Source organism: Scaptodrosophila lebanonensis, unplaced genomic scaffold (genome assembly GCF_003285725.1).
Source record: "Scaptodrosophila lebanonensis strain 11010-0011.00,11010-0021.00 unplaced genomic scaffold, SlebRS2 tig00000131-arrow-arrow-pilon, whole genome shotgun sequence".
In the NCBI taxonomy this organism is placed as follows: Eukaryota; Metazoa; Arthropoda; class Insecta; order Diptera; family Drosophilidae; genus Scaptodrosophila; species Scaptodrosophila lebanonensis.
The window spans coordinates 743,947-762,046 of record NW_022060584.1 but is presented as its reverse complement, the minus strand read 5'-3'; the positions used below and the strand labels follow the sequence as shown (position 1 = coordinate 762,046).

At 36.6% G+C, this 18,100-nt stretch overlaps 1 long non-coding RNA gene across 1 annotated transcript in view; it reads right to left on the bottom strand.

Annotated features, from left to right (window-relative positions):
* The window catches only part of LOC115629048, a 65,385-nt gene that overhangs the window by 14,258 nt on the left and 33,027 nt on the right, over window positions 1-18,100 (bottom strand). The window contains exon 2 of the long non-coding RNA XR_003995864.1: window positions 13,850-13,900. This is a non-coding gene — a long non-coding RNA (uncharacterized LOC115629048). The remainder of the gene's footprint in view (window positions 1-13,849; window positions 13,901-18,100) is intronic.

The window sequence follows — 18,100 nt, the reverse complement described above, 5'->3', positions numbered from 1 at the left end:
ACAATTGTGAAGCTGCCACTGGAAAATGCCACAAGTGTCATTCGCATGCAAAATTCTTTAATTTGTTGAAACGCCATGCCTGAAAAACTGGGTCATTGTGTAGGAGTTGGAGGGGGAGAGGGAGGGGGAGGGGGCCATTCATGTCTTGCCACACATTGTTGCCTGAAAAATGGCATTTGCCTTGACGCTGTGCTTGTTCGGCGCGACTCGCCGATACTGTCACCACATTTTAATCGAATAAATTGCCAGCAGGCCGTATAAAAGAATAAAAGTCTACAGAACACATCGCATGCATTGTTAACTCGCTTGACTTATGCGGGTAAGTGAAAGCAAACGACATTTATAAAGTAATTAAATATTAATTGATTGAATCAGGCCGAGTTATTAGTAAGCAAAACACTGGGCATCTGGCCTAGCAATTAAGTTTACATTGCATAATTCATTTGCTATCAGTGTGCATACACTTAGTATAATGAACTGACTAACAGGCAAGTCTGTGTATTGAACAGTGGACAGGTGAGTTGCTTGCACTGCGAGAAATAGTTGTGAACAGCAAGGACGGAAATTGCTACATAGGCACTCTTTGTAGAAAAATATCAACCAGTTAATTAACTCAAATCTGACATAACAGGCCATTTCTATCTTCAATCACGTTATCACCAGACTACTTAACTATATAGAGGCCCTGAAATAGTGCTAAAAGATTACAAAATATTTATAATCTAATCGCATTTGTGGTAGTCAATGACTCATGTATGAAATGAATGAATCGTTTAGTTATCCTTGCAAATTGACTAGCATATGAAATGAGCAGCTTCAGGTACTCTATGATCTGAAAGCACACATATTTTTTTATTCCGTTTCAAGCAAAAGTGTTTTAAAAATTTACAATTTGCCAGCGGACTCACTCCCTGTTGGTGAACCAGCTTAGAAAAAAAAGAAATTGCACGTTTATTTCTGATGCTTTTTGTTTTATTTAAAATGTGAAACTGCAAATTCATTCCACTCCCTAACCAAAGAAGAGTTACAAAAAAGCTAAAAATGTTCAGCAATCACTTAAAAGTAATAAATGAAGAGCATAAATATAAAAAACATTTTCAAAATATATTTATACTTTTTCACAAACCAAACACATTTGGAGACCCTTTCTTCCATTGTCAAATAGAGTATCGAAAAATGTTATGCTTCAGTAGCCAAAAAACGCTTTTCGCAATCGTCTGCAACAGTTCGTCTCCTATACTTCGAGATCGTTGTGTTGTAAAAGTGTTAATTTAAATATTTACAATACCCATTGGAAAGGTATAAAAACAATTTTGTAAATGGAGCCAAACGTTTTTATTACCCAAATGCTTCATAACAATAACACGTATTATCCCCCATTGGGGTATATTGTAACAGCGACTAAATAAGTAGTTAAGTCGAAATCTCGAAGCTGCAGAGTTATGGTGGGTGGACAGATGTAATCATTAAGAGCCTTTGTGTATGCATGTTTTATCCTGCGTCCATAACAATACAATTACGACTGTTGCCGATCAGAATAAAGGTATACGTGAGCGCACTGCCAACTGGACTGCCGCACAGTCAGGAACGTCTGAGTACTATAGTATATGTATGTCATGCGGCGAATGAGCCACATCTGTGCATAGATAGCGACAGCTGTCCATTATGGCTGTCCCAGGACATACACACATGCATACACACATTTCAAAAGTCAATCAATGTAATGTCAAAGCTACGTGGTTAAGCACCGGCCTTCCTACCAGCGAGCGAGCTCTGCACCAACAAAGCGAATGAAAGTTAATGGCTGCTCACTAGTATATATACTTGTATGTCTGCAAGACAATGTCGCTGTGTGGATGGGTGTAGCCATATCCTGGCACAGCTTGACAGCACAATATATATTGCACCTGCTGGTCAAACGGCAGGGCTAACAGCTCCCTTGCTGCATTTTGCTTTGCCTTTGGTCCACACCCACGCACAATTCACTTTAAAACGTCTGCAATTTCAGGCTAAATGGCAACAAATTTTAACGTCTAAAAGCTGCTCGTGATATATGGCCTTTGCATTCTTTTCCCCCTTTTTTGAGTCTCTCGAGTATATCGGGCTGCTCCCTGCCAGCAACAACAAAACAGCAAGGCAAGTGTACTGGAAAAAATCAGCGTTGGAAGAAGTAAGAGCAAATGTCGGCTAACAAGTTAATGCAGAACTTTTCGATTTGATTGCATTTGTTGTAGTTACAAATTTGAATTTGTGGCTTGCGAAAGCGAGTTGGAAGCGAAGGCTTATAAGGCAATGAATGGTAGATTTAAAGTTGGTAACTGTTGAAAAGACAAGAAAGCCCGGTAGGAGAATAGTCGCAGACTTCTTAGTCAGGGCAACAAGCTAGCTACATTTTTTTTACTCATTTATTTACCCTGTTCACGTAGCTTAAAAAGGGTATTGTAGGCTTGTGCAGAGGAAGCATCTCCGACCCCACAAAGTACTATATACTTATATTCTTATTTTTTTATCTACACGTGTCTGTCCGGAAACGGCTGGGGGCACATTGACCAAAGCTGGTATGTAAACTCTATTAGTCCCTAGGCAGCACAGGCTTATTTAATTTTTTTATTTCAGCCCACTCCTCCACTAAAGAATTTTACCAATACTGCCGATATTTCCAAAGTTACGAATAGAACACACCTCTATTTAAATGTATTTAAAGATAAATAATGTTTAGTTTATTACATGGAAATCATTGTTGTTCGTGACAAACCTTTGAGCACACATTTATTAAATATGTTTGAAAATGTTCTTTTTTATTGCAAGTGATGAATAATTTTTTAATTGAAAAACTCATAATAATATTACATATTTTTCTACAGTTTGTAGCCTTATTTTATAAACATATTAAATAAATAAAATACACAGTTTCCCGATGAAGCCATAGTTCTTTTGAGCTTTATATTGACCTCCAACTTCTCAAGCATTCAAGAGACTCACACCCAGAATTAATCTCCGTCATAATATTCAAATTACAAAAATAATTTACCAATCACAGTTTCAAACCATCACCTCTTGGAATTAATAATATATACACACACGAATGTACATATACGAATAAAATATTTATTCTAACTGATAATTGTTTTCTTCCTTTAAGTTGGCCCACAACGCCTAACAACAATTATGAATAAATGTTCTTCAATAAAATAAATACAACTCTCTGCATAAATTTATTAAAAGATGCCAGATTTGTAAATGGTTTGGACGGTCATTAATTTCTGTCGATTATAAACTTATCAAACTAAGGGAATTGTACTACGAAAATTGTATTCTGTTTATTGATGAAAACGCTTTAGTTGGCATGAAATCGAAAGAGAACTTAATTGGGTCGAAATATGCAATCTTTAATGAAATATAGTCTGTAATTTTTTTTTGACTAGTAAACAAACTTTTCATTGCCCTAGAGAAAGAATTGATTTTATTTCTTCCATTTTGAAAAATGGTTTGCTTGTTTTGACTGTTGAACAAAAAAATAAAGCAAACAAGAAACAAAAATAAAATTGTCAAAACAGACTGCGACTACCTATACCTATTATATAAATAGAGCAAGTGTTTTAGAATAAAATAAATGATTCTGTAGGAGGTTTGGTTTATGATATTAACACCACCTATTAATAGACTCGGTTTAAGATGTGCAACAAACACATATCCCTTAACTGGTATTTAAATCTAAGACAATCTGGTTTCGCTCCATCGTTTGAGGGAATTTTCCTGCAATTGAAATGTTCTCTGCCGCAAAAAGGTTTTTTTGAAGTTCGTAAGCTTCTTAGAACTCATTTTAGATTTACACAAAAGTAAAAGTTTGCGGCTGGCATTGTCTTGTCTGAGAGCTTGATGTCATTAGTCTGTGAAGCACAATTTCGTTACCGCAAAGCTAATTTCTTTGCACACCTCAATGACTTGCAACAAATGTGGCAGCTCCAAGAACGAGTGGTCTCGGTGTTGACCACTTCCGCTGTAAATCAATTGTAGCATAAACAATACGTGGCGTATGCGTGATACGTGTGTGATGGGCTAGATGGGAAACTTTTGCTACGCTTTCAGCTGATTAAGTACAAATTGCAGACCTTCAGATAAACAACTGAGTGGTGAAAACAACGCAATTTTCTCTCTCTCTTCTTCGTTTTGGTTGGTGTTTTTGTTGTTGTAGATGTTGTGGCACAATTTTTGCGCTTTTGTTGCGGTCAAGTAACTCAGAATTTTTGAACAAAACAAGTGCAAAGTAATGAAGGCAAAAGCGTAAACTTGATGCCCGCACTTTGGCGAAGAGGAGCTCATTTGTAAGCCGATTAGGAGAGTGGGACAGAGCGAGAGGGGAAGAGGGAGAAATGGCGAAAGAAAACCGCAAAATGTGATAACAATTTCAAGTTAATACTGCCATTTTAGCGTTGAAAGCGAAGCAAGAAGAAATAAAAGAATCAGCCAAGTGGGGGGAAGAAAGGCGCCACATTTTGATGAACACACGATGAGGGGGAGGGAGGGGGGGCATGTTAAGTGAGTAGCATGAGTGGGGAGCCTGTTGCTGACCATGTGGGACATGAACAGCCAGAAGCCGCCGCAACGCAATTTGCTGTCTACTCTGCGGTTATTCAGGCAGCCAGGCAGCCAGCCAACCGACCAGCTTATTGAGTTGGCTTCAGCGAATTGGCAATTTAAGGCGCATATCCCAGAAGCCTTCAAGTATGCACTTCCCCTTAATGAAAAGTCAACTGAATCAGTGCCAATAAATCAATCAGTTTTAAAGGTTGAAGCCTTGCTCGCCTAATTGATTGATTGATCGAATGCATGATTGATGAGAACAGGCGCAACATGCTTCAATTAGCTGCTGCCTTCGAGCGGGTTGCACATCAAAGCACTTCACAAATAAAAATCAAATCAAATCCGCAACCCCATAAGCCGCAACACAACCGGACCGGACCGGACCAGACGGGACGGGATGGATTTGTTGTTTTGCTCGTGTTTGGTTTGCGTTTTAACGGTATTTGGATTTTAATGAGCTCGCGTTTAAATTGTTTCGCGTTTTATTTATTTATACGTATACGTATACTCGTAACTCGTAGCGGTGCGAACGCTCAGTTAAATTGTGTGACTTCATTATTTATTTTCGGTTTTGCATTGCACATTGGGTTGACCTTGAATGTTAAATGTGCTTCAGCCATATAGCTATGGCCATAGCTACAGCTATGACTGGCACAGATAATGTGGCGTCATCTGCCCAATTAGGTCGGTTATTTATATATTCTCTGTTCACGCTCAGTGCTTCTGCACTCTCAAATCGACTATATTTTGCATACAATATAGTGTACCATTCGATTTCGGAACTCTGCCAAGTTTTGCTCTTTTGACAGCATATTTAAGATAAACCCTCTTTTGTGCAAATCCAGCGAACTTCTATCAGTGAAGTTACTTGGCCAGCAGTTTTTCACGTTTAAATGTATTTCTCTTAAAGTAAAATGAGGAGTTATATGAATATCAACCTCAATATCCATTGCTCTTTGAGCCTAAATTTGTTGTATGTACTACTTGTATGTAGGATGTGAGAAATAAAGCATTAGCAGTACCTATCCCAGTATTCATTCAGTTTGCAAGCAAATCCAATCAATCTGCATTTATAAGGGGCTACAAATAGAATGTATTTTTTAACTTATTGACAGAGAGGTGTGTAGTGCAGTAAATGTAAATATAAATCAGATAACTAAGCATTAATCAAAGCAGAAGAGCTTGATTCTAACATTTCTATATGAAATATTTCAAAAAGGGAAAGTCTAATATCGAATATTTAAAGCCCTTCTTCTTAAAGAGGAGGTAAAGGAGATGCCCTAGAAACAGTTTGGTTTAAAGGAGCTGCTTCCTCCTTCCTTATTTTTCGATAAGCTATTCTGCCAATATGAGATAATGGGGGCCAGAATATACTGTAAAGACGACTTAAAGCCAGTGCTAGACATATACACTTCAATGGGGGGAGCATATAAGAAAGTTTTTGACACATCCTGCAGCAATTCTATCCACTTGCTTACTGCTATCCCTACTAGTTTGTCTGGATATCAAGTTTGTATTCAGATTCCCAGATTCCCCACTCTTGAGGGTCAACTTGTAAAAGAGCTAAAAAATTTAGGCGGCATTTGGGGCGAAATCTATTCGTTGAGGGTGTATAAAAGTCTGCTGTTAACTCTTTAACTGCAGACCGAGGTCCTTAAAAGAATTGTGAGTAGACACTTCCACTCCAGCGAGTGACTGCCTGAATATTTGAATATATTTCGAACAAAATTCAGATTCAGATGGGACAGTATAAAACACTGATGAATTAACTGTGTTAACAACATCGTTTTAGTGTAAACGATCCTAAAATACATGAAATAGGTTGCCTAAACTGATTATTGATGGCACTATACCTAGCTTATAAGCTCCAAATTCTGTTACACTATCTGTAAAAACAAATTAGGTTTCTGCCTGTTATAAACATTGCGCGCTTAAACTTTCTGATATGCCCGTTTGTCCTTCAAGTTAAGGGTATAAAAGTAGTTGACTACTTAAATTCGATTCATGTAGGACAACTGCTCCCTTAAATACGAGAGAAAGTTATCTGAAATAGCTGAATATTAACTGTTTGTGGTTTTTTCCAATAAGTGTGCATTTCATCCATTTAATATGCAACTCTTCTCTACACTTTTTAGTTTTTCTTTTCGTGTGAAAGGATTACAGAAGTTACTTTAAAATTCAACAAACGTGTATTGCTGCACACTTTTCTCCCCTTTTCCTTGCTCTGCCCTTCCCACTGGAAGAAGCAAACCATTCAGGCTTTGCATAATTAAGCGTTCAATCCAAGTGCACTTTATATCCTAGTTGTAGTGCGCCATATTTTCAATTACAGTCTGGTTTTCCCTGCTGTGTGACCTTCGAACTGTGGCCAAAAAAGTACGAATTATGCATGTGCTAGCAAAAATGTCAACTCTGCCAGAAATGAAACAGGCGCCAGAAATAATCAAAATGCTAAGCTTAGCGACTGCCAGCAGATGAAATCTGAAATTAACACGAATACGTATATACAAGTATGTGTATATGTATGTATATACACACAAAACACAATCATAGTTGCCACTACCTGTGTGACCTTCGAAATAGCTTACACGCACACACTTACACAGCTTCCTCTGCACAAACACACAGACAGACATAAACAAGCTAGGAAAATGAAATGTAAAAACTTTTCCCTTGCGTGTGGGCTTGACAGTGAAGTCGGCGACTATGGAAAAGTTGGCTGGCAAAAAAAATAGAATCAGCCAAAATCATGATCCAGATAAAAAGCTATAAAAAATAGTAAAAGACGCAGCCCCAACAACAACGACGACAACAGACAGCTAAAAGCAACACGGAAACAAATAAAAATCAACAAGATTAAATATGCAGGCGTGTCGCTGTCGGCGTTCTCTCTAGTATGTCTCGTTACCTCTCCACTTGCATTTGCCTAGCTTTTTATTTATATTTCTCTCTGCCTTTGCCCGGGGCTCGTGCAGCTTAGAACCGGACTCTGAGCACCGCTCGCCTTAGCTCCAAATCCTTGCCTGTGCAGTTGCTCTCGCATTGTGGTGCAACATCTGTTACATTTTCACAGAGTTGTGAGTCTCAGTGGTGTTCAGTGGTGTCACGTGGCCTTGTTTTGATTCAGTACCATTATCTGAACCATCAAGTGAACTAGCTATATGGATTTTGATAATTTGTGGATCTGCATGCTAAGAGTAAACTTGAAAATACTTGAATAATCTAATTGCGTTTTCTTTTCAAGTTGAACTATTTACTTCAAAATGGTTGAACTAGTTCATTATTTAATTTTAATTGGTTTTAAAATATAATATTATTTGTACATACCTAAATTAGTCTCAATACATAACTAATACATACTTTACAATTTTATGTGAACAATTTCGTTTTCTTTTCAAATTAAACTATTTATCATAAATAGGTTGAACTAGTTCATTTCTCAAGTTTATTGGTTTTAGAATATTAGAATATTTGTACATATATAAATTAGCCTCAATATATAACTTATACATTACAATTTTATGCGAACAATTTCGTTTTCTTTTCAAATTGAACTATTTACTTTAAAATTGTTGAACTAGTTCATTATTTAATTTTAATTGGTTACAGAATATAATAATATTTGGACATTTATACATGCATATGTAAATGAACCTCAATATACAACTAATACATTACATTCTTTCTATTTCTAGCTGGCTTAGCCTATTTTTATTAGAGCGAACTAGTTCTCTACCAGCAAATGGTTCACTACATTTACTATAGTTAGCCAAGCGTAACCGTTTTAATGTTTTCACATCCATATTTTCCGTTGCGTTGACTTGCGAGCATGTGTCCTTCGGCTGGGACTGCCTATCTCCAGGCCCCGAAAGCTCAACAAGTATGCCCTCAGGTGCTTCCCCTACTACCTGCCCCTCTACCATCTACAAGACTACAAGCTTTATGCGCGTCGCTGTCACATTTAAAATTTATTTCGCACGATTCTCGGCTACATTTGCGGAAATGGGCCACGTTCTGCCTGGCCAGGCATCAAATGAGTTGGCGCGAACGCCGCCATTTTATCTCTGCGCCATTTTGCGTTACGTTTTTTCAAAGAACAAGCCTCTAACTAGCTCGTTTGCCGTTGCCATTTAGTGGGCAGGGTGGGGGAGGCCGACGCAAGTACAACGCATTAAATATTTAAACTGTCCGCGTTGCTGCCATTTGAAGAAAGTCCTTGGGCCTGAACATGAACAAGCCAGCTCGAGCTCAATTAAGACCATGTGCCGCAAAAATTAGACCAACCATTGCAAATGGTCCTACATAAGTACGTTATATTAGATATGTAAATCGTTAAATCTATATATAGATTAAAGTCTAAAGTGGACATTAACAATTTATCAGCCATTCGAACACGTGTTTCAAATTTTATTCGCCTTTTATTGGGCACTGAGTTTCGAGCTTTCACGTTCCCTGGCCGCATTCAATCAGATAGAGAGAGCAGAATTTGCACAATTCACATTTGTTTTATTGAGTAAAGTGGTTAAATATATTATGTGTACGAAATGGAAGAGTAAACAAAGCTTGCTGCAGTGGTGACAGCATTTAAATTTAAAGCCCAAGGCGCTAATAATATAGCAGCTAAGATAAACACTATATGAATTGTAATTTGTAATTGTATTTCTACTTTGTGAATAAATTCCAAAGCATTATTATAATTCGAAATACTTGTATTATTTGTCGAACAAAGATTTAAGTCAACTAGATATTAGCAATTGGTATTCAAGTATTAACACATGGAGTAAAATGAATAGGTTTATTTTAATTCATTTTAGTTAGTTACTAATTTTCAATTAATTATTAATTCCTAGTATTATAAAATATTTAAGCAAATATTATATTATAAACCAAAGCAAAGCACAAATATAAATGAAAGACTTCCTAAATAACATTTCTCAAATTATTTAATATTCTATATATAATATTACAACTGAATTTCTTTTAATAGAAACCCTTGACTGGAACTTGGGGTTAAGTCCATTAATATTAACAATTTATATTAATAATAGATTTTGCTCTACATTTTTTAAAGAGTAACGAAAAACGGCTGGTCTCCTGTTACGATATATTGTGGAAGGCATTGATCGAGTCGTGTTGCTCTATTTGAATTGACACATTTTTGTGCATAAATTCAATTTAAGCCAGCAGCCTCGTGTGCAGCTCATGGCGAAATTGAAATGGAATTGCTGGCTGGTCGACTGGTTGGCATTGCAAGCAACTTGCATAATTCATTCACTGCCGCAACATGTATGTGATTCTGTATGTGTGTGTGTGTTGCCCTCTAAACGAGTTAAACGTCGTTTGTTAACACATTTAGCATGTGTCGGTGCAACACAATAAAACGAAGAGGAACTTAAGCCAAATGCGACCCACGTTCAAAGCTCTTCGCATAACTGGATTACGCATACGCACTGTTGCACTCGACATGCACACACATGTCGTATGAGTGATAACTGCTAGTACGAGTGTGCCACGTCCCGAGCATCAAACAGCTCTTGGGGGAAAATTGCATTTAACAAAAGTTGCTCGTGCTGTGCATATGGCAGCGATAAATTGAAATTTTTAAGGGTACAACTATTTAATTAGGTAAGTATTTGGCTGGAAAAACTGAACAACTTGCCACGAGCTGGCAAAAGTTTGCATTGGATGAGTGTGCGCGCGAATCGTAATTGAATGCTGGGTGATGAGTGAGCTTCAGTTAAGGTTGCAGGGATATCATCATCAAAAGCAGAAAGTTTTTGACTGACGAGAGACGAGAGTGTTTCTTGATTTTAAAAGAGCACTTGCTTGTGCGCCTTTTCCTCTTACTATAGAAATTGCTTTTAAAAAGATAATAACATTGCAATTAAAGCACTTAAGCGGACCAGCTATACTATATACATATACATGAATAACATTACAGATAATACAGAAGATTATGGCGCACGCACAAAAAATACAGAGAACCAACGAACTTAATTTACACAGAGGCAATACAATGAAAAAAAAGTTATAAACATAAAATGACAGCAAAATAAATAATATAGAGAAAAGAGAATTAACCATAACAAAAAACGGTCATGCAGTCTACCAAAAAAATTAATGCACCTGAATGTACAAGACTCTTTTTATACCCTGTACCCAAAGGGTACAAGGGTATATTAGTTTTGTGCGAGTGCACATGGAACACACAGAAGGAGGCTTGGTAGACCCCACAAAGTATATATATTCTTGATCAGCATGACAAGCCGAGTCGATATAGCCATGTCCGTCTGTCCGTCTGTCCGTCTGTCCGTCTGTCTGTCTGTCTGTCTGTCTGTATGAACGCAAGGATCTCCGAAAGTATAAGAGCTAGAATAACCAAACTTGGTATACAGATTCTCCTGAGACCGAGAAAGGACGAGTTTGTTCATTTTTTCTGATCCACCCCCCCACTCCCCCCCTATTAACGATTTTCTATAACTCCCGTAATTCTTGGAATTTTGAACTGAAATTTGGTAGACACATCCAGTTAGTAATTGTATATCCGTATACCAAGTTTCATTATGATAGAATGATTGGAAAGAAAGTTATAGCCATATAACCAGGCCCAATGCACACATACATACATATGTACAGTACACAAACACGCATAAGGCACGATTCTGATGTAAATGTAAATGTATCTATGCATGCATGGAATATTTAGTTAATTAATTAAATTAATTTAGTTAATTAATTAAATTAAATTAAATTAATTAATTAAATTAAATTAATTAATTAATTTAATTAATTAATTAATTTAATTAAATTAATTTAATTACTTTTTTGTGGGGTGGTACAGGGTATTTAAGAGTTGAGCCTGCTCGACTTTAGCATTCCTTTCTTGTTTGTTTATGTTTAGTTGTGTTAATATTTTGAATAAGTAAAAGCTATCGAAACTTATAGAAGAACAGAGTTAAGCCAATAATATTGCTACAGATCAATATTACATATAAATGGTTCTATTGATTACAGTTTTCAGTTAAGCAACTGATTGAACCTAAGAACTGGATGTCAAATAAGCAACATAGAGCTAATAATAATGCTATAATTACCCAACCTGCTTCAAAGAAACTACAAATTAATGGTGCCTTATTGTGTCGAATATTCTACATTGCATCAGCAAAATCAATCAATCAATCAGTAGTGAGGCAAGCACGCTATTTCACACGGCTCGGAAAAAATTGAATTTGGGATTAGAGACGTTGGCCGATGACTTGCTATATAATATATGTAATATAATATATACTTGTATAGTATATGTTACTGTTCATGCTAAAGTCGTTTTTAAGGACAGCCCAGAGAATAAGAAGTGGAAGCAACTACTATCAGTCATTCAAAAAATATGGAAATTAACTCCCAGAGAAGTTGCTGTAATCAGAAAATAATATTGCCGTAACACTATATTCGAGACATGCTTGTTAAAATAGACAAGTTTGCGTGCAAAATATTTGCCTGCCTGCGTGCTTGTTAGACTTATAGAGCTTACAATTAATCTAATCGATTTTAAAAAGTTGACATTAAATACTTAACCCTCATATATATTTATTTTATTCAGCTCTTTCTTTTTTACTTAGTTTTTTTGATGCTCTAAAGGTCTAAATTTAAGAGAAACATTTCAATCAGAAAATCGAACCTTTCTAGAAAACAAATATAAACAAACTTAACGCACCTATTTTTTTTCTTGCAGGCAGTCCCTTTTTTTTCATGTAAATTTTAGGTTCGTGCTTTAAAGTATCGCTGACAATTATGTCTGCTTGCCATATTTTGTAAAAATTAGCAATAATTACGTTCGTTTCTAGCTGAGTTAAGTTTTCTTCAATTGTGGGAACATAGAAAAAGTTTTAAAAGTCGATATGCACTGAAAATGGAAGCCAACCGATGCCAATAAAACCTAACCTGCTTGAATTGAACAACAATCAGTCTCCGCTTTTGAAAAGTTCTAGTCGAATATTGTTTAAGAGTTCACAGGAGGATTTCATTGCCTGAATGTTGCCTATATTTAAGGATTTAAGTCTTTTCAAATAAAGAATAGTGTCAGTAGATTATGTTTTTATAACAGTCTGCCACTCTTCCCCATGCAGTGCAAGTTAATACATTTCTTTGGAATCCAATCGATTTGTAACAATACAATGCCCTTAGGAATATGGCGAACTGATATTTTACAAATACAAATACACATCCATTCGGTAACAGATTCCTGGTTCCAGGAATTCTGCGTTATGTACTTTGCGCAATTATTGCATTTCGTAACTAACGGTTCTGTTGTAAATATGTATAATCTGCAATCAATATGGGTTGTTGCCCAATGCAGTTGTACAAAGGAAAACGGCTCTGTATAAAAAGGACAATCTGATACTGATTTGCAATGAGCGCATAAGCCTGTGATGTAACTTGCGAACTGGCAGGGTATTCATTACCAATTTGCAAATATCCTCAAATACACGCATCCTGGAGCCTGCAGCAATCGCAAAACTGATTACGCTTTGTGCAACGAGCAGAGAACTTGGCCATTGTTTGCACTTCATTTGTCCTCGGGCCCTGCAATGCGATGCCAGGTTGTTTGTTGTGCTTGCAAAGCAACAGAACACGCACAATGGACAAAGCGATAGGCAACTAGTGCCAACTACATAAATTAATTAAGTGCCTGGATAGGGGATGAGGGATGGAAAATGGGAAATGGAAAATGGAAAGAGACACTGAAGAGGCAAAGTTAATAATCCTGAAAGCATTCACAGACAGCAACACACACAGACACACACACACACACATAGGTAAGCCATAGTCGCCGTGCCAGTGGCTGTAAAACTGTAATAAATATGTGAAAGGAAGCTTAGCGGTTGGCGTCGGCTGCGGCTGCGGCTGCGGCTGCGACGGCATTACCTGTGCGTGCGGCTTGCGTTTAAGCTGCGGTCACGCGCAATTTACTGTTGCGATAAACACGCATTAATTTCAATATTCACCGCGATAACTTTTAAGCTCGGGGTCGCCACATGATTACATTTCAATATCAATCATACGCCTCGTTGGCCAAAGGCAAAAAGCGTTCGCACTCAACGCTCTTGCAGTTGACAGCGCAATTTGCCGCTGCACATTAATCAACACACACTTTCCGCCCACAAATTGGCCTCAGCAGCCACTGCGAGAACGCGCAAATCGCTGAGAGGTATACCGTATATACGCACAATACATAAATAAATATATACAAGTATTTATACATACTTACATATTCAATTTTGCTTCAGTTACGCTTACGCCTTAAAGCTGAACAATGCGCCTGTAAGTATAATAAGAAACAATTTACGTGAATTTCATGTTAATAAGTAATAACAACAACAATTTAATTGAACCAACAAAACACGAGTATATACATATATTTGCTTAAATATATTAAGGCTCGCTTATAAAGCACAGTTCATGTCAAACGCCCGCACATTGTAATCGAAAGGCGGGGCTGGGAAAAAATTAAACACATTTTTGTGCAGCCTGTAAGCATTTTTATTAAAATCTACGGCCACAAACAACGAGCATGTTGCTTCCCATGCTGTGTTAATAAAACAAAAATAAATAAATAAGCGAGTAAAGGAGCGAAAGGGAAAGTACAATAAAAAGAATGAATATGTGCCACGCCATTGCATTCAAACAAAAGGCTCAGCATAATTTGCATGACAGGATTTGCAGACGTCGAGCGCACCAAACGCCACCGGCAGACGCATGCACGACTGCTCAGGGGGGTGTGGGGGGTGTAGGGGCGGGTGCTTGGGTGGCGCTGACAGGCAAAACAACTGTCACAACAATGCCCAGCAACCAAAGCAGAGCAGAGCGAAGCGAGCGAGCGAGAGAGCAGGAAAGAGAGGGAACGGCAGCAGAAAAGCCCCAACTCCCGCCCACAGTGTGACCAAAACAAATGTTTCCAAAAATCCAAGCAACACTCCTTCACTTTCCTTAACAGCGTCTCTTTGTAACTGTCACTGTTTGAAGTTCAACGTTCTACAAAACAATAAATGTCTTGCAACAAAAAGTGCATTATTAGAAGTCACAGTTTTTTAAAACTGAACTGGGAATGTTGAGACTGTTGCAAATACCTTTCCATTTAAAATGTTGATATTGTATTTTAAACGGATACTTGTCTATATTTCAGTTTTATCAATGAGACATATATATAAACATCTTTATAAAAATTAATTTTCTATTGGATTATAACAGATTAATTAAATTTTTTCTTGGAAAATTACATGCCGTTTTATACGATGATAGAGCTGCGAGTTGTGATTGGACTGGCTTTTAAATATTCCCACAAGGAATCCAATTATTCATATATTTCTTTTAATAAAATAACAAATTGATTACAAATAACATATAAAAGTCACGATCTGAACAATAAAAAATAATTAAGTAAAAAATTCAGTTTGAAATATATTTGAATATAATTTTGAACTTCACCTCGAATTTTATTATATTTATTGTTTTCTGTTTAAATTAGTTTATGATTTCAATGCAGTACAAAATATATTTCTCTTACTTTTTCTGATTAAAAGCTTCACGGACTATTTAATGATTCGATTTATACATGCTTACCTGTAAATAGGAAATGAGATACTTAAAATAAAGAATAAAAATTAAAAATATAAAAGACATAAACCTTAGCCCAGCTACGGGCTCCTGTTCTTTGTGCAAAGGACTGGAAAAGCCCAGCGCCCAATGTGTTACCAAACGGGTGTCCGCATAATCTTGGAGCAGCTATTAGGAAATAAAATGTATAAAGTAATAGGTATATCCTTAACAAAATCGATATGACACTGATAATTAATAATAATTAGTTTCTATGCCACAATTTAAAAATGCGTGGGAAGCCAACTAGATGTCGACCAATGAAGCCAAATAATTGTCATCTTTAAATAAAAATTATATTGCTTGTAGATCTTGTAGCTCGATTTAAAAAAACAACAATTAGAAGAAAGTAATCCAGCTTAAATAATTATTAACGGAAATTGATAAATATTTCCCTTTAAGAGAAGCTTTCGGAAGTTCACATATATTTTCGACTTCAAACGTTTTAATAGATAGAAATAGAAAATCGTAAATGCGAGTAAAGTTTCGCTTCCAATTTGACAAATTTATATTTTGTAAATGCAAATAGTTATTAATTTTATTAATTAATATTAGAATATATTTTTATTATTAACTTCTTTCGGGAATGAAACTTAAATTAGTTAACATTAAAAGGGTCGAGAAATAATATGGATTGGAGAGTTGGCAGGTCTGTAAAGTTGTTTTCTTTTTTTTTTTACAAAAACATTTAGCAAGTTATTACTTAAAACGTTATTCTGTGTGTATTTGGGAAATATAATTAAATAATTAACTAAATGTAAGCCCACATTTAGTTAAAGCCTAATTGTTTAAATTTGAACAAAGCTTAATAATTTTATTTTTGTGTTTCTAACTACGAATGTTTCGAATGTGCGAGCTTGCAACAATTATTTATTTTTAAAGTGTCCGCGAAGCTATAAATATTGTTTTATAAATCGATCTCAGACTCCATCTAAAGTACATAATTGATTCACTGTGATAGCACAGTGTGCTGTATAAACATACATAAGTACGAGTAAGTATATCGTTCGTGTTCTGGATCCAGACTCTGGTTAGCAGCCTGGCAATCTCAATCTCCATGCAGCTCATCCTTTCCTCTTTCCTTGGGTTGTTTTTGCCACATGTCCTGCGACAATTTTGTGATTTATTGCGCCCTGCTCTTTCTTGTTGTTATTATTGTTGCCAGTCTGCATTGCTAAAAGGTGTGTCTGTATCTATGTGTGTGTATGTGTGTGTGTGTGTGTGTGTGTGTGTGTGTGTGTGTGTGTGTGTGTGTGTGTGTGTGTGTCCTGGCCAAACTAATTTATGTGCGGCCGCACGTACGCAACATGTTGGTGAATGTGTGGAGAGAGCCTGTGTCCCAAATATAAAGACGATTTGCTCGACTGTCGTCCTTTCGTTTGTAAATATCTGAGCTTGTGTGTGTGTGACTGTGTCTCTCTCTGTGTGTGTGTGCTTGTGTTTGTATTTTGGCAAGTTTATTTGTTTGCCATTCTGGCAAAGCTGGAGAGCTTTCTATGAAATTTTTGGCATCGACTTACACAAATAGATGCTTTTTGAGGCAAGTGCTTGTGAAAGGCGTCCAAGTAGTAGAAATTCAATCCAATTCATTTAAGCTAGCTCTTATTGTAATAAAGATGCATCAAGTGCGATTAAGAGCTTTACACTTGAACTAAATAGAATTGTTGTCATATACTGATTTCTGTCAACAGGAGGATAATGCACAAGTAGATTGAATCAATTGCATAATCACCGATCATGCATTTTAATATCATTCTTGCGTTGTAATCCATAAGGTATGAATGCTTTTGCAATCAAATCTTGATAATTCTAAAATCCTTTTATCATAATGCAACCGATGCGTAGGATTCTCCCCTATATTTTATTAGCAATTTCAGCGACATTTTTGTCTGACTGAACATTCTTTCAACTGATTACCATTTAAATTTGAATAGCAATTGAAGACTACTTACAGTCAACTTCCCAATTTCTCTCTCATATTTGGAATTTATTGGTTTTCTTTTATATATAGAATAATTTAAAAAATACTACAATTTTATTTTTTTGTGTCCCAAATTTGAAATTGAAACTAAGTTGCAACTCAATTGGGTGAACTATGGGGTATTACATACAAACGATAGAGCGCACTTACCCCTCTGGAGAATTTTCCAAAAAGAAACTTGTTTCGAAATAATACAATAAATACAATAAGACAATAAACAATGAGTTTTATGGAGCAACCCGAACCATGACTCCAGAGGCCTTCAACTCCTCTCCCAATAGGATATCGTAACATAGCATCCATTTGTGGAATATTCCCAAACCCTTCTGAGCATTCATTTTTCGCAAATACATGCATATCTACTACACTATACTACATAAGTTCTGGCCTTTAGAACTCGACTCGGCTATATTTAGCTACGTTGTGTTTCCCACACCTTTATTCCGATTACACTTGTGCATTACGTTAGACAGCTTCCTTATTACAACACAGCTGCGTGGCAACAACAGATTTTGTAACTGCTACCATTCTCGCCCGTCCGAGTGTTTGTTATTCAATGCGCTCAGCTTTACGGCTAACAAATTGCACAACATTTTTGCGCTTTTAGTGCTTAGCCATTGTCAACTCTATGGTGGCGTGGTGGTATGGGGGAAGACTCGCAAGTAAGAGCAGGCAAAAGCAATTTAGTTTTCAACTTGTCTTCTTCGAGGGTTCGGCACTTCGCAAAAGTTTTATGGGTTTCATGGTTGTTGTTGTTGTTACAAAAGCCAAAGTTATTATTACACAGCAGGCCAAGTGCAAAAGCAATCAGCATGCAAATGCAACTGGAATGTGTGAGGGGGATTTAGAGGGGAGGGAGGGGGACTTGGAGTACAATAAATATTG